Source organism: Zootermopsis nevadensis, unplaced genomic scaffold (assembly GCF_977971745.1).
Source record: "Zootermopsis nevadensis isolate Lab colony 2312 unplaced genomic scaffold, Znev_1.0 Znev_ptg000017l, whole genome shotgun sequence".
NCBI classification, from domain to species: Eukaryota; Metazoa; Arthropoda; class Insecta; order Blattodea; family Termopsidae; genus Zootermopsis; species Zootermopsis nevadensis.
Genome location: NW_028259149.1, coordinates 10,903,933 through 10,925,654, shown reverse-complemented (window position 1 = coordinate 10,925,654; position 21,722 = coordinate 10,903,933). Strand labels below are relative to the sequence as shown.

Here is a 21,722-nt window from a genome sequence, read left to right as displayed (position 1 = left end):
AACTAGAGCGAAGAAATCTGTTCTGAACATATCCAAACAATTTTCCCCCGCTTTTTAAAAATCTATTTGCAACACAGAAATTCGTCAGTGTTGCATTAACAAATAAAGAAAAGTCTATCTTTTCAGTATTATATTTGCAACGCGCTATAAATACTTATTTTTTACATCTTAAAAAATTCGTCTCTAACTTTATAAAATAATTTACAGGCCTGTACGGAACACGGACAATCATGAGTGCTGCTGAAATCGATGTTTTTAAAAATCGAATAAATGTGAAATTTATATCGTTCAATAAATGATAATCGAATATATTTCCGTGGCGTGTATTAGAGTCTCCTTCCTGTAAATGTCCATCTATACTTAAGACATCACTTTTATGTTATTTCGGTTGCAGACGCATTTCAGTTTAGTCTTCCATCTTCAGTGCCACTTCAATCACCGTAATTTTTTATTGGTGATTTTTTTATTCGTGGCGTGGGAAGAAATTTAATACATTCAGTTAATTTCCGCGAGATGACATGACTAACAATAATTTGCTGGCGTATGTGAAATATGAGGTTTTTACGGAGGTGAAGATCTTCTGGGTTTTGAGGCTATGTAGAATCGTCGATAGATTCCAAGGTTTCGGAGAAACATGTCTCCATCTTAAGGGCTGAAGTTACAATAATGGGAAGTGGATTTATATAGGGTTAAGGGGAAGGGAAGACTGAAGGGATGGGTCAATCAGGGAAGAGGGTACTTTGGATTTCATATTACCACCTTCTCTATAAACAATTCCGTGCTTAGACATTTCCTTAGAACCAAGTTTTCTGTCTAAGATCTAAGTTTAACTAAAACTACTTTCCGACATTTTGTAACAATCCGCGACCATAGATTGCTTATTCTACAAAGCAGTTACTATGCGTTCTTTGCACGAAGTGAATAACGAGAACTCATTATGAACTAATCATGTCTGTCTGTCTGTCCAGTCTATTCAAATTGAGAATCGCTAGATGGATGTGGATGAGATTCAATATGGAGACTGTGCTGTTCTGCGCGACCTCAGAATCGTGCTACTGAATATCCTACGAGGTTTGATAAAATGACGGATGAAGAAAGACATCGAGGTGCTGCGATCTGGTGTCCAAATTGGGAACTCTCGAATAAGGCGGATTTTATATCTCTAAATACAAGCTGCAAAGAACGCGTGAGGATTTTATGTATATTTCGGTAGAGAACACACTTTCCGAACTTGTTTTACACTGATTGCATGTATAACTCGGGTTAATTCCACAATTATATCCTAATAAACTGCATTATTCCAGTAGACAGTAGTAATAAGACTCTCACATTTGACGCATTACTAATTTAACCCAATCACAGCAAAGCTTGACACTCAAGAATGCCCAAAATTCCCGTTCCAAGGCAGATGTATATGAATCATGGGTCACTCATGCGCGGGTTGACTCACGGCGTTCGCCAGTAGCGTTCCAAGGAGGGAACAGACTTCGTTGGAACACTCTCAACTGCCGTGATGTACTACGAAATTGGGTCGCGGTGCCAGACTTCAAGAGAATTAAAAATACATTCTGCAAACTCATGTCATATACAGAATCAGGAAGTGGGGAGAAGCTCCAGTTCTTTTTACGTTTGTGCAGCGTCTTTTTCTGTACTCTACGGCGTAGATGAAAGCATAGCTTCTTTATTTAAAGACGCTTTCTTAAATGCACAGGTTGAACGGAGTCGAAGTATAATATGTGGAAAGCAGCTGCGGGTTCTTGCCTGAATTTGTCTGGAGGGGCTGAGAAACACCGCGGAAAGCCTCAATAACAATGGGCTGTCTCCGACATGGGACACTCCAAATACAGAACACGAGTTCTGTGATGTTCTGAGAGATGCTTATAATATTCTCCATAAATTCCTTGGGAATGGCTGACTTATTGCTTATGCAGAACCATTTCATTAAACCAACTGTATCGAAACGTGTCTTCTCCACCTGCCTCCGAAGTGCTGGTAAGCGCATACAAGACCGAAATGCTTCACTACTCAGAACAACATAATATATAATACATCTTCAAATAACAGATAACTGAACTGGAATCCTGCGACCTGAAATTGTATGACAGGAACTGTCACTTGCTTTGTATGCAGGATGTGTCCGAAATGAGGTTCTCACGGCCGCAAGTATGGAACGTCGGTCAGCCTCTACGAGAGTACACGGATCCAAATTCAAAAAAGCTCAAATCTTCAAGTTACTCCTCATATTCCCTTTATTCTCGTAATCGAATGAAAACTCATTTTCGCCAGGAACTGACCAGATGACATTTCTCTGGGCATTTCCCAATCCCTATAGTACGTGGCGTGCAATGAGTAGAACTCGCTGTAATGTGTTTCGTAGATGCGTTTTCCTGTTCATTTTTCTGGTATCATAGACAGATGTCAGCAAAGACAATGTAACATTCCGCAGAAACCTCAGAGGTGGATGACGGATTTTATTACAAAAGTGAACCTAGCCTACTTATGAGACGATAAATATGAAAACGCATTCCATACACTTACGAATAGATTGGTCTGCCCTCCCGCCCATCGAATTTAACTTGAGAAGTAAGTAGGATTTGAGGTTACTCCTAAGGCGTTATTTAGTGACCAATGGATAACGACAACAGTTAATTATGTTACAGAGCCCATTAGACTTTCACAAAGAAAACGATGCATTTCCGACACTGCAGTTCGTGCTAAAGCGACATGATCTTTTTTTTCCAACCATGCGGCAACGTTTTATTTTCTATAGGAAAACACCACAGTCGTGTAGACGACATTAACGAAGTTCATGTACTTGAAATAATCCAATTTAACGCCTGTATGGACAGACAGATTGCCATTAAAAAGTGAAAGGATTTTTTTTATACAGAATCTCTCTGACGCAGACCTCCTTCTGAACAACCCTCAGAATTATGAGATATGAGGTTCTCATGTAATTGAAAGTGTCGATGTTGGTCTTCTGGGCTTTAATGCCGTACGAACTTGCAGGTGCACACCAACGTTTCGGAGAACCATGCCGCCCTATCTCCAAGGCTAAATCACTAGTGAATATCTACATATTGTCTGCATCTACTTTATCTTAGCAGATGTAGGCACTACAGATCACTTTAACGATCTGTACCGGATCACCGTTTTGACCGTGTCTTAATGACCCGTTCTTTTTGGGCCAGGTAAAGCAAATGCGTCTTTCAAAATAGAACTGTAAATACTGCTTACTATCATAACGAAAGTTGAAAGATGTTTTCCCAAACATGATAAAAATGTTACAAAATAATTTCACAAACAAATTGTTTACGAAAAAATCTAACTAACCCATATACAAAACTGTGTATGGTTTTCACATGGAAAATAGTCCGGGGGGGGGGGGGGGGGGGGCTTACAGGTTTTTTAGGCACAGTTGTGATAATGATCCTATTCAAAGCAAAAAGTTCCCGAAAGTGAGCAGCAGTGTCCATATCCAAGAAGATCACGTGAACTGAAACCACACAATGGCAAAGATTTTCGTATGCCACCATGATCGGGTTTAAAGCAAAAGCGAGTGAACGATCCGGTTTGTCTCTTTGAATCAGAGACGATTCAAGACAATTGTGGGGGGAGGGGGGGGTTCATGGATCGGACCGAACAGAATCGGGTTGAAAACGAAGAATTTTTTTTAAGAAACAACATACACCCAAACTTTTGGACTCGTTCGTTCACGAACGACACATCTCTAGCCCCAAAGACAGGTTCTTACGCCCTCCACCAAATAATTCCTTCATTAAATGTTCCCGCAAACACTACTTCCTTTCTTGGTGTTGGTAATCACATCTAATTATGTCAATAAGCAGAAGCTGTTGAATGACATTGAACTCTAACTTGATGTTCTAATCCTGTTGATGGTTCCCGTCTCCCGACACACCCGGAGGCGATGTGTTATCGTAAGAAATGTGACGGTATCCTGTTGTTCTACTAGGGCGCAGTCATTCTTTAATTAAAGTTGGTAGGCATCCTACCAACAAGCAGTGATGGAACAATCAACCGAAGGCTGTTTGCCAAGACGAAGCTACTTCCCGCCTTCCTGCTAACGTGTCACTTCTCTTCCGTGCAAAGAAACTGAGAAGCCAAATCTAGTGCTAACAGTAAATCCGTTACGATATCCATTGGCGTCCTAAGGAATCAGTTGTAATGTTTTACATTTCGTAGTACGTTTTCTCTAAGACTAAATTATCAATACCCGGCACGCCAGAAGAGCTGCAGACGCGACGGACCCGGTTCGAGTCTGGTTATATTTGCTGAAGTTTTCAATGGCTTTCGTCTCTCATTCTGTTTCCAAACGAATCCTGGGATATGACTTTGAAATAGGCCACGAATGCTTCATCTAACGTCCCTTCCCAACTTTCGATAATCGATAACCTCAGTAGCTGATACATTAGCCAACGTTCCTGTTGCCAGGTGCACAGGCGATTTAACCCCTGGGCAAACTAAGCTGTTGCCTCGGGCGCCAAAACTCGGGGGGGGGGGGGCAGTCAGATAAGAATTGAACATATTTAACAACATAAATAAAGAAAAGCAGAGAAAGAAGTAGATCATACAAGCGATCGAAGACCTAGTCTGGGTTGTACCTTCCATCCGGAACAATCTAATAGGCTAGTTCTTTAGGTTGGAGATGGTAAATATTTTTGGCGTTAGCTGAGATCGAACCACTGTCACAAACCTTAATTAAGCTTTATTTACTGCTTTCAGAACAATGCGTAACCTTTACTTCCGACTTAATAAGGTCAATGAATTACTGTCTCGGATCCTGAGATATGACGTATATAGCTGCTTCTCCCCTATTCTACTTCGTATAACCAGAATGTTCGAGATACCGTTTGATGCCGGTCTGAAAACACCATTTGACTCTGGTGAAGTAGTTGGACGTTACATCAACAACATCCATAAATTTGGTTTGTCATTCAAGAGCTTAAAGATCTCTGTTGGTTTTTTTATGCGTTCTGTGTACGAAGTGAATATATATAGGACAGTCGTGTCCGTCCACGTGTTTAATCTAGATACAGTTTGGTATTGGATTTCTACAGCGCAAGTTCTCGGGAAATTTTAATTGTTGTTCATATCGGTGTAGTTTGTAATTCCTGCTCAGAAAATAGCTGAAATCATACTTGTCCACTTTCCATAAAACAGTTCATCGTACAAAACTTTCGTACGAGACATTAAATATATCATCAATGCAATCGTTAAAGCCTACGAGCTGAAACATTCGCTCCTGATGTCGACGTGGGCTCAGCTGTTTGTTGCCGGCCAGGAACAGTATTCTTACCGCGTTCCATCCCACAACAGTCATTAAATCATGGCGAACACGTCATAAACATCATGCTACGCGTATATTTGATAATTTGTTAGTCATTACATAGTCATGAGAACGAACATGCACACGATCTCATACATCGTTAAATGTTGTCACGTTACACGGTTCTCTTCGCAGCAAATATTCATTATTTTACAGCGAAATAGGTCTACTAACGTGAAACATAAATTACAGGAGTGAAAATTGTATGCAATGAACTTGGTGTAAGTGCAGGATGCGAATTATTTATAACCTCAAATTTTATAGAGGCAAGAGAAGGTTTCGATTCTTGTAAATACGATAAAGACAAAACTGTTGTTTTCTTAATTCGTTTTAGCATACAGTCATTTACACAAATCATGTGTATAATACTGTTTACAGGTCAACGATTACATACATGGCGACAGTTTAAAGTTACATCTTGCAACATTAAATTAAACAAAATATGCACTTCATTACCCTCCCAGAACAGTAGTAATAATAACAACATTATGTAACATATGTTTACAAGTGCAATTAATAAACAAATTCTTATACGGGTAGCAGTCAAATCTTTTACCACGTACGCACGGTCCCAGCAAGGTAACCCATTGCCGTAAATTTATTTTTTGACTATATTCCAATATAATTTAAATAATTATAACGTTAAAATTTGCAATAGACAAGCAGGCTTATGAACTCTGTATGCAACTTTTTGTTTGTTTGTTTCTGGGACTGAAACCCTTAAGTTCTTCCGGTATGAAAGAGATTAAAGTGGACAAAAGTGTACCAGTAACCGCGATAGGTTTAAGCCCGAATTGATGATAAAAAATATTAACTATTAAAAATTGTTGAGGCATGCAAGTAGAAACGTAAAACTCGCAGACTCACCGAAACGCAAACCCAGGAGACGGATAACTTCTGAAATCGGCACTTACCTGTGAAAAAAGACAGAACACTTAGGTACAGGTAATGCACACACGAGATAATAACATTCTGTCAGAAGGGGATGGATAGAATGCAGTCTCAAAGTCTGTATTAAAATCAACTAATAATTATTATTTCGGGAAGAAGCGGCGTTGGCCTTTTTGAAGTACATGACTTGAGAAAACATCTGAACAGACGGTTTCCCCGGAAGATTCGAAGTTGGAACCTCTTGAATATTTGGTAAGATTTCAGGTTCTAATCGTGGCGAGAACGAAGATGACTATATTCTGGGACGTTGCGCTGTGCAGTCTGGTAAAAACTGACCAAAGTTTGACAGGTGCTTGAGCTAAAGTGGAGGATAGCTAATAGGAGACGGTCGGACAAGGCTTTGCTAACTCCTTTTCTTTTAATCAACTTTTTCCGCGCACGACTTACTAATCGCCCTGTTGATGGAGGCAGAACACACCTCTGAGACGTCAGTATTTTCTACCAGAATACACGGCGCAACGTCCTAGAAAAAGCCATCTTCCTGAATACCAAGGAGGCGGACACTCGGGTTTCTCACTACAAATTTCTTCTTCCTATCTTCTTGTCGACTTCCGTCAACAAAAATGTGCTTACAACAAGCAAAGTTAACAGAGCGTCGTTGAATATCAGAACGCAAGCCCACCAGCCATCTTCATTTTGTGTTTGAGGTAGGATCAATACTATTTCCAGGGTGGAGTTGAACTACAAACGTAAGGTCAACGCTGTTTACTAACGGATGCAGAAACAAGTGACTGCCGTGGTTTCGCAATGTTTTCTAAGTTAGGATAAAACAGGAAGCTTGTGGAACTATTCAGAATTGACAGGAGCATAACACAAACGACGGGAGACTGGCTCTGGCACACACAGCAGGCTTCATTCCAAAGCGCAGTTGGAGAAACATTTCTTACTCACAGCCATAGTTGTTCAGAGCCCACGATAAAGTGTGTTAGTCTTGGTTTCTTTCAATTCCTGACATATTTAACATTGATTGATAGAATAATTATTGAATATCGTATTAAATGCCCTCTTCGACCAACGCTTGTTAACATCCAGTTACCCAGAATAGTAAAATCCGCCTCATAGATGCTCACACTTCATGGATTGCGTCACCTTGACAAAAGTACAGTCACAAGGAAGTCCAATAAGATAGGATTCGCTTGCCACAAACTTCCTTCATTGTAAGATTTCAGTTTCTCACGGCAAGACTGAAGCTGGTTATCTTACGGGATACTGCACCGTATAATCTGGTAGTACTGACCGCCGTTTCACAGGAACTTACATTCTCCACATTCAGGTCGATAAGTCATTATCTACCGGACTACGCGGTGCAAATCCCAGAAACCACATTTCCTTGACTCTGTTATACGTCGCATGAGACAACTGACGCCAAACACTGCCCACACTTGGCTTGCAACACGCCCGCTTGAGTCTCCTTGGCCTACTTCACTTGACTACTTACGTGTTCCAGTTAAGGGTGTACATTTTTTATATATTATTTTCAGAAATAACTTCTCCATTCAGGTTGTCACAAGACAATCGATCACATAAAGAAACTTAACTGTGGCTATAGTTAATTCCTGTCTATTACTATTTACATTTTAAGCAAACAAAAAGTTTTCTACTTTCCTTATTATTTCTCTTGGCGTCTTGAAAAACTAAAAGAAACAAACGTATATTTCCTCCTGTCTGTCAGTGAAACTATTATAACAAATCATGTATGTCCTTCATAAACAGACAGGCCTGTTATTACTTGGGCGTTTTTTTTTTAAAAAAATAAAAGTACCTCTCTCTTTTTGTATTGCCGTTTCAGTAAGTTTCATTTGAGTTCTGTGTTTGCACAAGACAGGACATAGCGAAAGGACAGATGCCTCAGTACTCCTGTCAAAAGCAGGTTTGCTTATTTTCAACACAAAGACAATCTACACTCAACAATGAAATAAGTACTGATTTCTTCCCAAATACATTTACGTACCAATTAATAGGTGCAACGCTTAAAAGAAAAATTACATGTTTCGGTTTACATGAAACCACCATCAAATTTTTTTTATTTTTTTACACTGAACATATAAAGTACGAAGGATTTTTACAACTTTTAGGCGGTATTGGCACATTACGTTGTTATTTACTGAACTGCTAAATTATTAAATATTGCTTTGCTATAATACCTGTATGCTGATATGGACCAAGTACAGAATATATGTTCACACATGACACGAAACGTCGTTAAAGGCATTGCAATAAGATGAACACACACATTCAATTATACCTGGAATGTGTGATCAAACAGATGAGCCAGAATATGGCTCTCCTCTGAGATATTGAGCTGTGTGGTCTCCTACATAATGGGTTAGCATCTACCAGATTATACGGTGCAACGCCCCAGAAGACATCCACCCTCTTTCACCCACAATTGGACCTCGGTTTCGTTCATTACAGTTACTCCCAGGGTCTTGACAGCTTGCAGTGGCGACAGTGACGACGAAGTCTTAGCAGATTAAAATCCTCAGTTCAGTTCATTCGTGCCCCCAAAGAGAGAAAAGAAATGTCACTGACAAAAATCCAAACTAATCCTTGCCCAGTACTTCAACCTCCATCCACCGGAGATGACGAAGAAGTAAACAGTAAAGAAAATATTTCGAAATGTAAACCATGAGAGAACAGTAATTTCCAAAATTATCTCCTTAAAAAGTAGGATAGTGTGTACAAGGTCTGAACAATTTGGCATAAAAAGGCCAGAATAGACGGAGATATATCAAACTGCATTACGAAATTAACAAATCGTAAATCGTCAACGAAGACAGCTGTTTCAACAAACAGACTGTCACTGATGGCGCTGCTTAAACTTAACTTGATTACATCAGGTAGCACAATGCAAGAACTGTTAAACATTGCGCGGGACTGAGCCAAAAGACAGAGTGAGAGAGCGAAGAAGTACGTAAAACCTATTAAGCTTATCTGAAAAGGACAAAAATCACTGACGCCGTGAAACAAAGCTTCAATAATGCAAAAGTAATAATAACAAATACAATTTAAGTATTGGGCTACTGATTACTAAATGCAAAGTGAAATTATCATGGAAAATTTTGAGCTAAGAGCGGACAATATTGACAATGGCCACAAATCTCGTTCAAAATACAACGAAACCCATATAAATTTATATTCTCCTGCAAAATAACTGTTTCGTACTAAATGCGTAGTCCAGAAGAAAACACCGATTCATGTAAATAAGTAAATTAATATAATTTCGGCCTTAAATTGTAACTAACACCAACAAGTTATTTTCAGTGGCTTCGAGGAAAAATTAAGCCCCCCCAACTTATAAATGATAAAATTCCACTGATTCAGAAGCACAGGTTTATATAATAAGTCATTCATAACTATCTGCCTGACGATCAAAACAAATTTATTTCTGTGACATGGAGATTTACAACTATAATATCCTACTTATCACTCTGGTATTAGAAGTAAGTCTCGCTAACACTGCCAAAGCTCACATCAGCCACAGGAATCCGTCCTTATCACTCTAGTCTGTTACCTCAAATTCCAACACTCGTCTGTGTCTGTGTTTGTATTAAAATTCGTTTCGCCAGCAGAAATCTCACCCGTGTCTAGAGAATGGCAATCCCACTACAATCCTTAGTTTAACTACAGCTGATATACTGATGTATATTACTGAAAACTCCTTCGTCTATGTTCAAAAACTACACGAAGTTTCCATAGCTGGTTATGCATCCGTTAGCAAGCAAGCAACGTAACCAGTTCGTGCCATTGGAAAGAGATAATCACGATCCCCGGATTGAGATTAGCTTCCGAAACGTTGCGTGATTTTTAAACTTTGAAGAAGGAAAACGTCCAAAAATATGCATCACTTCAATGACACACTTCAGCCAAAACCTTTAAACTAGTAGCAGGCAAGTACGAACCACGAAGTTAAGTTAGTCGTTACTTCATCCCATTCACCACTACTTCCTCTCTATAAAACGCAAATATTTTTCTTGGAACTCGAAACACGACTATTACCGAGTCTAGCAGAAAGTACACTCCACACTGATAAAAATAAGAGGAAGGAGACAGGCAATGACAACGTAAGACATGGCGATTGATTCATAGTTTAATCCGTATTCTAAAATATAATGGTGTAAGTGACCCAAGTTAATCAACTCGGTTTCCCGTGTAGGGAACACCTGCTGCTATGAAATAACAGTGGAGAACGTACACTAATGGACCATCTCTTTCTTCTCGTGGCGAGAAGAATCATGTGTCGCCCAATGGCGGACGAAAATTTAGCCGCCCATCACGTCATATTTTATCATAATGACAAATTTTAATTAACTAATACTGTAGTGAATGTTTATCGAAGTAAGTTAAAATCCACTTAAGCACATTATTTCTTTTTTTGTTCATCCATGTAAGCTAAAGATCAACTTATGGATCTTTCTGGCACGTAAATATGATAGATTATAAATTATATTAAGTTTTATGTGAAATGGACGTTTAAAACTCTTATCTTTTCAGAACAAATGGTTGTGCAGCTTTTCTCAAAACTCTGCAATATTACATTTAATCAATATCAGTTGATCCGTTCTCGACTTGATTCATGCGCGTGGTGGAAGACGATCACGCATTACGTCAGCAGCAGCGCATGGACTCATCTTACTTATTCCCACCACGATTCATCTTACGACCACGAGTGACATTCTCCCCTACCAGCGTTCGGACTTGCCGATTGCCCGGGAATCATTCTACATGGGCTTCTTCTCCTTAAAGATGAAGATACTCGTGTGTTGTGAGAAGCAACGTGCTTAAAAAGAATTCCTTTGCCAATATATATGCACTGAGAAACATGAAACGCTGCATCGCCTGTCACACATTTCCACCATACAACACCAAGAAAATTCCAGTTTACCGAATTGATCTTAAGAAGCTTTTTTCATGTCAGTTCTTCAAATACATGGCACAAGAGAGGTAGCTCGTATGAAAACAACCAATAACTGAAAGAAAATTTTAAACATGTTATTGAATCACATTCACCTCAATGCTACGAAAACAGTGAGGGCACATATTTTTTAGAAAACTTAGCTTTCTTCAGCTATAAACTCTCATATCCGGTTGATGAAATTAGAAACTCTCATATCCGGTTGATGAAACATAAAAACAGAAACTGCAAGTTGCAGACAGAGCTGGTTTACCCACCAGGTAAACTAAGCGGTCGTCTAGGGAGGCAGAAAATAACGTGATAGAAAAGAAGGAGAACTGGCGTGAAACAGGATATAGTAAGTGTTTAATAACAGAAAGAGGAAACAGAAGAAATAATAAATGTCCTTTCGCCGGATCTGATTGCAGGATCGTTTCTAAGCAGACGACGGTTTTCCTGATCGACAAGAAACTACTCTCTTTCTGCGAAAACCCAATATTTATCAGCGCGTGCCGCTGACAGACTGTCAACGGGGTGCGTTGTTCTAAAGGTCCTAATGGTAAACCTTCACCCCTCGTGATGCAGGGTACAGAATACCGGGTGTATTGATTTTGATTCCAATAGAAAAACATTGGTACTCTAAGACGGAGCCGACAAGTGAGTAATATAAAGGATAGGTTTCCTTAATTGCGTTTGCGTGCCAGATGGCTGTAGTAAATGGGGCCAAGGAATCGATAAGGTCAAGGGTGCAGAAATGTACACATTCCGTCGTTAGTGGTGAACATCTGAAACCGCTATTTACCCCTATTATAACATGTAAGAGTACCATGAGCAACGTTATTATACAGGACGCAACATATATTCGAGCCTGAGGTACGTCACCGCAAGGGAGGAGGATGGAAAGGGCAAAGCCGAATCAAGACACCTTGTGCGCCAATCGTCCCCGGTCCTCATCTGGTTGCCCACGAACGTAGGCAAAACGCGCAGATTCGCCCTGACTACAATAACGGTCAACGAAGCTTGGATATATCGTGCGGCAGTTAACACGGAAAATAAGAAAACTTAAAACAGAGTTCTGCGGAACCCCGTTCTCTTAAATATTAGCTTAAAGGGTACAGCAGTCTCGATTATCCGACGTAAACTGGACCGAGGGACGGTCGGATAATCGAAAATGTCGGATAATACGAAAGACTAATGATAAAGACGAGGGTAAATATCAACTCAATTTACGATATTATTAAATTGCGAAGAAAATACAATACGGTATCAAATGTAAAAATAATCTCACAAACAAAAGTAGTATTTAACAGAATGTAAATATGTAAATGAAAGACTTTTTAACATTTCTTTGTGGCACGGTCACGCCAGCGCCTAAACAGTAGCACTTATGAAGCAAATGGGTACATAAAATGTAGAAGGTGCGTCGTGGATGAGTGAGATTCATTCCGCTACGTGCAGAGTTGACCGTCGATAAAATGGAACTCTACTGTACCACATTGCTACGTAGTCTTACGCCTTCTATGAACGAAGAAAGGCCGCTGTCAGGTGCTCATTAAAGTGAAACGCTTTTTTCAAAGCACTACAAACTGAGTAAGGTGACCGACAGTGCTGTATTTGGATATCAGACAAATGACAGCCGATTTCTGCCCACAAGCTCGAGACGTCGTGCAATCCTTCTTCTCATAACTCAGGGAAATTGCCTCTGTGACGTGCTTAAGAGAAGGGCAGATAATGTCACATCACCCACGACAAATGGAAAAAGGTCGGTGCTTACCACCAAAAAGTCAACAGCAAATTCAAAACGGAACGTTATTATAGGCTTATTCGCTGCTGCTCGATTGGAAATTGGCGACGATACAACGCAGCTTGAAATTTAATATGGAGAATATGCAGAAATGCAAACGTCATGTGATGATGTTGCAAGGGCTTCACAAATTTCGGACGCCGGTTATATTAATAATTTAAATCACATAATAATACCAACATTAAAATATAACGAATGATATATGTAACCCTTCAAACCAAGGCTCTCCTAAATACCATTTAAGAATTCAGTCCGTGCTCACACAAACCATTTCTGCATTAGGAAGATCGAATGGTTAATGCTGTTGAAGGAAATCATCACTTTTTAATTCTGAGATCCATATGAAACTCATAAATACAAAACGCTGGGCTACTGTTAAACCAGCTGGTACACATAGTTACCACTGGGAATTAAATGGTTAACCACAGTGTGCTGGGGATAGTATAGGAATGAACCATTGAAACAGACCTGTGACATATTTTTATATTCTTGGAAAATCCATCTTGCAAGAGCATGTGGGCATTTGAAAGACGTTCAAATTTGTAAAATCACTACTGTCTGAAAGCTTCCGTTCTATACAAAAGACCAAGGGAGTCAAAGTGGCCGGAGGGGTAGCGTATAAGAAAGCATGTCCAAATAAAAAACATTACTTTTCAGGGGCAGTGCTTTGAAGCTCGCCGCACCAGTTCCTGTATAGGTAATGTCTCTTTTTGTTTACAGAATTCTTTTTGTTGTGCCCACAAGCTAGTGACGTAGGTAAAGCGCACAGTCTGATCTAGGGTACAACCGACGCAAAACAAATGCGAGCTTCGATTACGTTACACTACGAGGGGACGGAAAACGGCAAAGACTGAAAACATTTTACCACTTTTAAAGTCGACACAATCGCTGGCATATTCATACACTGACTTCCACACTACACTGTATTTTCCGAACCAAAATAATTGTAAAACACTAGGAATGCAGACACGTCTAACCTGCACGCTGCGTCTACAGCCCAAACATAATAATTTCAAATCCGATAGGAAATAAGGAACGATCGGTTTGTCTGTCCGTATGTATTCCCCTCTCTCGTGTGTATTTGTAACGGTCAACCAAGCTCGGAGTTATTTTGCGTCCACTGTATACAGCATTTTGAATGGAGTTTGTAAAGCATCCGGATAAACTAACAAATTGCAGAGGAGCGACAGGATAGAAGTAAAGAAACACGAGTCACACAGACAAAGGGTCCCTATAAGGCGTCCTCCGTGTTAAGCGTAAGAAACGTTAGAATCTGTACGGACTTCCAAGCTTCCCGACACGAAGGATGGCGGCTGAGTTTTTGACGCTTCTGTGCATCTACTGTCACGTGATCTCGTGAACCAATGAGCTTCATACAACTGGTGTATAACGTATTAATCTACTTCAAACGTAAAGAAGACACCATTTGCATATCTATCCTCTGTTCCTGTGCGTCACCATAAAAGTTGTACACCCCTGCATTCCGCCAGCCATGCTGTTGACAATGCCACACATTTCACAGCCCACGGCAGCGTATTTAATTACCAGCGGCTTGTTTGCGTAGGCAATTATAAAACAGAGAGAGCAGGAATTAAAGTCTTCATTCTGAACAACTTAGGTCAATACAACACCGGTAGATACAATGATAATTGTGCTTCCATATGGAGACAACAGTTGCGATATCAGTAGGGATACTACATAATTTCTGTAATCTAAGAAGTCATAAAACGATTAGGTGGTTTATAACACATTTCTTTCCTTATGAAGCTTGGGCCTCGCTGGGATAGCCAATCACAAAGCGGGACTTGGCAGAGGTCTTCTGGGTTGTACACAGTAGTTTTGTAGGTATACAGCATCGTTTCAGAAAAATAGATGACACACACACACACACACTGAAGATGGAGAAATTTCTGCGAAAGATTATCTACCAACAAATCAAAAAACGCGTTACACCAGAAAATACCAACATCGACAACTTCACCTCCGTGAGAACCTAAAAGCTCACGATTGCTTGTTTCTTTCATGGCGCTTTGTCAATTTTTGACATGTAACGTCGAATTGTAGGATGATTTTGACTGATTAGTCTATAAAATGCGGCCGTGGTATATTTTATGGCACCATGACGTATTTTGCCTTAAGGGATTGGAAAACACACAACAATCGAAAGGCACCCATTACCGCCAAAACCCCAGAGAGACGCATTACCGCTGTGCCAACTCACTCGGCTAATAACTAAAAAATCTCTGAAGCACTGCCAGAAAACATTTACACACAACGTACGTGTAACTTAAGGCAGAGTGCCAAATAACAGGCCTATATGTTACGGAGACTGCCCGTTATCATCATGGGAACAGTCCCAGCCCGTTCTTATTTCGAAATCATTCCTAAATATAATATATTTACGATGCCAGTGCTAGGTAGTATAAGTGAAATTAAAAACTACAACTGAAATATAACTTTACGTTTAATGTTTCATACTACCTATAATTTATTAAAAGTTAACTATCCAGTCTTAAGTTATTGTATAAATTATAAAATAAAATTTTAATAATTTGTAAGATTTGAGGTTTTCACAGCGGTGAGTATGTCTTCTGGGTTGTTGCGCCGTGTAGTATGGCAACAACCCAGAAGACAGAAATCTTCTTCTAAACACCTGTCTGAAGGTTACAGAAATAACAATAGTAGCACAGTAGTAGGGAGAAATCTGTGCGTTCCACATCCGTTAGAAGTAAAAGGGGTTCAGATGGATGGGAGAGGCAACATGAGAAAGAAAATATATTCTATACTGCAAACATTATTAATTATTTCCCACCGGCAGTACTTTCTAGCACGTTGTCTTAGTTCCTTTATTGGAAAAGTCTTTGGATTATATAATAATAATAATAATTAATAATTTGCTTTAAATCATAAAGCCTATTTTGTGAAACTACCCGCAAATTATCCTGAAAACTTTTATGCCCCTTTATCCTGCCACCCCCTTTATACCGTATAGGCACAATTGGACTGTATCGCTACCTCTAGAGCCCCCGACATTTTTTTGTGGGAAATTAGTGAAGGAATGAAAGAGCGGGGAAGTGTGCTCCAGATTGGTTTTCATATATTTGCCATCCTGGTCGTAAAGTTAATGTTTTCTGACAATAATATGTAATTCTGGGTTGTTGCGCCGCGTAGTCTGGAAGAAGTTTACAGACGCTTCAGAGATCCTTGCTGCCTCCATTATTAGGGCCTGATGATGGAGGCACCAAGGACCTATGAAACGTCGGTAAACTTCTAACAGATTACATGGCGCAACAACCCAGAAGACAGCCATCTTCACACTCGTCGCCGTGAGAACCTCAAATCTCACAATATGCAATTCTGTTTTTGCTCCCAGTTCGCTGAATAAATTATAGAATATAAAACTGTAACCTGGAAGACACTGTGGACGAAATTATTGGCATAACTCGCTTGGTGTTTTAACAGTGAGTGACTCCGTTCCACAGTACGACGAAAAAGTAATTTTACTTCTATTTTACTAAGCATGCATAACATCAAAATCTTTCAAATAAAAGCTGCTGATATTACTTAAAACAGAACTGTATGTCTTGATCAATGTTTGTAAGTAGAGAAATGTTCAAGGTAACTAAAAATAAAAGAAACTCTATATGGATTGAAAATAAAGTTTTATTGATACGAGCCCAAAATTAAATTCCATCAAGAACTTCAGTGAGATGCTCAAAGCGATGTGATTAATGGCCGATCGGTTGTTTCGGAGGGACGGACAGACACAGCAAGCCATTCTTTCCTTTGATGTCCTTTATGCAATCGGAGAGAGGGATGTCAATTTATGCCCACGGCGAAATCTCTGCAAAGGACAGATAGACAGACACAGAAATGGTCTTCTCATGTCGCCTATTTACCTTTCGGTGAAATTCACGAACTGAAATCTCTGCGTCACAAGTACCTATCACAATTTCAGAGCAAATGAAACAGAACTCAGTGGAACAGGCTGTCAGGAAAGATTGAATGTTGTGAACTTACCATACTAACTGATGTATTATCCGAATTATTAGTGCATTCAACACGAAGCTGCAAAAAAATACGCCTATTAGCTTCAACATGAGTCTGTCCTTATGAAGTAACTCCATGAAAGCTAAACAAATTTTCATAAAATTTGATGCTGTGGAGTTTTGCTAAAATTTCGATTAAAATCAGACAATGTTAACAGACATATTACACGAATAATACCCGTTTCTGGGCGCATTTCAGGCCTAATTCGCTACATATTTATCATAGCTCAAAATGTTTAAAACATAAATCTTATATAAAAACTAAACAAATATTTAATGTCCAACATATATTTTCAACAAGTCTTGCATATATCAACAGCTTAAAAAAAGGGATTTTTATGATGTGCCATCTCGTAATTCAACGCTATAATAATTATGATATTTTAAACTGAAATATGGCTGTCTTCTGGGTTTTAGCGCTGTATAGTATAGTAACCAAAAGTCCCACTAATTTTATACTGGAGTTCATTGCTCGTCTGCTTCGCCTGTTTTACAAGACAGCATCAAAAGACATTAAGGAATTGAAAATCTAGACGCAATAACAGAGCGAAAACGAAATAACTGTAAAGCTACGTATAATTTGTAGGATTTGATGTTTTCACGGCAGTGAGTTTGAAGATAGTTGTCTTCATACGTATAATTTCCTAACTTGTTACAATTCCTGTAGCTGGATACCACAGGGAGAGTGAGTGGGGGCTGTGATGTTTCTGACACGCTATTTGAAGGCACTGTTGCTTGATTCATTTCACAAAGGTCACGTAAAACAGAAAAGGGCAGTGCATTCCAATGTCAGTTTTGGAACAACAATCGAATAAGCGGGAACCACAAAGAGTGACTTCCTGACATTTGACTTATAGGATCAGGCCAAATGCTTTTACTGCAGACATACGTATCATCCTGCAGCAGCAATTTTCTGTAGCTACAGGTTGAATAAGTCGGCGAAGCAATGTCTGTTTTCATTCTGTCTACCTCATATCAGCTGATAACTCTCTCCTTCACCCACTCCCTGCAGCAGCTGCTCTGGGTTTCCAATTAACCTCAATCAACCAAACAATAATAGGTGTTCGAATGACGCGTACTGCAAATTCATGGAAGACAAAACTACTATAGAAATTCACTGCAGTGGTTCAGGATATTTACTTTTCATCTCTGGTGAAAGTAACTGGCTCTCTGTGCAGTCGAAACCCAAACTCGCGAAAATAGAACAGTCACGACAGATTTTCAGAGCTGAAGAACATAATTTAAGCGACCTCTATTCCAGAACTAACATCTGGGTATTTATAAGCTCTTAAGTTCTACCAACCGACAATCAAAGTCACATTTCATTAATAAATCTTACTATTTGTACTCTAAGAAGTACTATCATACGAGTCAGGCATACGAAATGCAAACACAGAGCATACGACAATAAAACAGGAATGGGTAAAGTGGGCCGAATGCGAACCTCTAAACAAAATTCATGGAACCTCAAGGGATTTTTATGAATCAAAGTAGCTCGCCTGTTACACTATCCCAGTGTGTCGATTAATTTAATAGTCTGGCCTGTGAAAGTGTCTTAGTTCCAAATAATCAGTTTAAGAGAAGTACGCCAATCCTTGCAGTTGTATAACCATTAAGTACAGACTTGACATTGAGAAACATAACAAGCCTGAACAAAATGAACTATCTTGTTCCTTTACGAAGTACATTATTAACCTCCTTTTAAGATGAAGATGGGGATCAATTTCATAAAATGCTCATTTATTGGTTCTGAGCCTACTATCCTTCTCTTGCAGAGAATCGTAAGCCAGTGAGCTGTCCGGAAATATGTTCTCTCATACACAGTAACTTTTAAACCATGACTAATACACGGGTTATAACAAACCCTGTAAGAAGTTCAAGACAAAAGAGTAGGGGTGGACTGTTCAGGAATGACCGCGGAGTAGAGACCCTGGCAAGAAATACTCACTGTTTCAGAAACTGTTACAGCTAAGTGCTCAGTGAAAATAATCAAAGATATATTAAAAGAAAAAATATAACATTTTATTAGAATATAATACGCTGAATTCGGATGTGTCATTAATTAAACCTTATAAGTAATCGGCTAAGTTATACTTTATTGCATTTAGTTAAAGGTACAGTAATTTGGAGGACCACAAAACACGCATTTCTGTAAAAATCTAGAACTATTACGATTATAATTACTATGCATGAAAAAGTGTAATATGAAAGGAGCCCGTATTCATAACATTCGAACGACGTTGCGGGCGGGACTGAATTTTTTCACAGGCCACATGCGATCGGCGGGCCATAGTTTGTCTGCCTGTGCACAAGAAGCGAGTCCAAGAATTACAACCCAGGGACAGTGCAAAGTTACGAGCTCATCATAAAATGTATGAATCCTGAAATATTACACATTACTTACAGATACTGGAAAATATTCAACCTGTGTTGAGCTTTTTTTCGAATATGATAAAACAACATGGCAGTCAAGCAAAATTTGTATATATTTTTATATTTGACGGTAATAAAAAATGAAAAATTAGAAGAATCCATGGAAAGTTGTATACGGAGACAGACCATAAAGGTACCGAAGATTTCTGTATAAAACTTGTGCTGTCAACAAATAAAAACATGGCGACGGTCATGTTGGGGAAATGTCAACCAGTAGTAACGTGTACGAAGTTGATACTAAGCACTATATCAGGGCTGGGGCGTCACTGTTACATTACAAACCCAAATTAATCCCTAAAAAGAGACTATAATTGTCACTAAATAAATGTTGCCCCAGCGTAGCAGCAGGAGTGCTTAAATGCAGCTGTAAAAGCCAAATAATTTTTCCTCTTTTACATTAAAGGACATAGGTACAGCACGTTAAAGATCAATCATAAGTTACTTCTGCTGGGGCGTGGGGCAGCCGAAAGACTTCTTAGGTCGGTCTCCTGCCACGAAGCCAGCGTGCAGCCAAATCGGCAGTTAGAAGTGGCTATCGAAGTATTTTGCACGACAGAAAACATGCAGCTTTGTTTAGCTACCGGTACATTGATATCTGTCTTTTGTGTTATGGTCCCGTGTGGTCCGGTAGAAATTTACAAACGTTTCAGAGATCCCTGCTACCTCCATCGTCAGAGCGATGGTAACCAGTCTACACGGAGCTACAACCCTTGACGACAGTCGCATTCATATTCACAGCTGTGAGAACCTCAGATACCACATTCCGGTATACTGTTTCTAAACCCGAAGATCTCGGATCGAATATCATCTTAAAGATATGGCATCACGAGTGAGACTTTGCTCATACTACTGCTAGCATCAAAACCAACTCGCCGTTTATAATCGGCCTGTCATTTCACATTCCACGATTATGTAACTTATTTTGACATTAAAATAAATATTTACAAAAACTCTGACGTTTTTCAAAACAGACACGCATACATACAGTACAGGGATTATTAGATTTCTTTCACGAATTGTAAAAATGAGGCCATGTAATGGCATCGTTAAGGTGTTAAGGTGTTAAGGTATCAGTTTTATGTATCTTAGGTCCTGCCAGAAGAAAGACGTATGGGACTTGTAGCACGCATGAACTCTGCAAGGAATACACAGAATATACACAATTAAGATTTTATAAGGTTTTAGCCATAATGAAACTTGAGAGACCACAAAGATGTGCCAAAGGTTGTACTCATTCCGACAGGATACAAAACGATAAAATTAGAGAGGATGTGAAATATAAGGAATTAAAGACAAAACTGAATCATAAAGATAAAGTTAGCTACAACATATAGGAATACTATTAGAATCGAATTAATACAATCCTCTCGGGCTACCAGCCGTGTCAGATGGCAAAACGTCGCTGAAGAAGCAGTAGGAAGAATAAATAATCCGTGGCGTAACAGCCCTCTGAGAGCCATACCAGAAGAAAATATTATAAAAATGTTTTTTAATTATAATCCACAAGAACGGAAGAATCATTTGGTCGTCCTATAAAACAGTGGGCTGAAGTGGGAACAGGCGCTTAGCATGAACTAGACTGACAAAATGAGAAGACTGAATAAAATGTTTCAAACTTACGTAATGAGATAACCTTCAAGATCACGATTGTACATAAATCTGGGGATTGCCATATGACTGTGTACAACGAATGAAGAAATGTTTCGCTATCAGCTTTTCCATCTGAAATTCGGAGACATCTGAACAATGAAGCAGTAAAACGAATAATCTTAATGTAAACACCTGTAAGATTTGAGGTTTTCACAGCGGTGAGTATGGCTTCTGGGATGTTGCGCCGTGTAGTATGGCAACAACCCAGAAGACAGAAATCTTCTACTAAACACCTGTCTGAAGGTTACAGAAATAACAATAGTAGCACAGTAGTGGGGAGAAATCTGTGCGTTCCACATCCGTTAGAAGTAAAAGGGGTTCAGATGGGTGGGAGAGGCAACATAAGAAAGAAAATATATTCTATACTGCAAACATTATTAATTATTTCCCACCGGCAGTACTTTCAAGCACGTTGTCTTAGTTCATTTATTGGAAATGTCTTTGGATTACATAAAATATGCGTTTGATCCCCTTCTAGCCGCAAGCCAGTAACATAGGTGAAACGTAATGTCTGGTTCTAGGTACTGCGTTATATGGCAATGTTTCACATCTTCATTAAACCGTTCAATGCTGATCGTCACAAAATGCTCGCGG

General features: G+C 39.3%; 1 protein-coding gene across 4 annotated transcripts in view; it reads right to left on the bottom strand.

Moving 5' to 3' along the window:
* LOC110834034 (sodium/hydrogen exchanger 3) overlaps window positions 1-21,722 on the bottom strand; it is an 82,225-nt gene that overhangs the window by 42,300 nt on the left and 18,203 nt on the right. Inside the window, exon 1 of one of the 4 annotated variants that reach the window (XM_022072785.2) lies at window positions 6,215-6,261. The exons of the other annotated variants lie outside the window; for them this stretch is intronic. The gene's annotated coding sequence lies outside the window, so the exon portion shown is untranslated. Of the gene's footprint in view, window positions 1-6,214; window positions 6,262-21,722 lie in introns of those variants that run through there. 4 annotated transcript variants of the gene reach the window in all.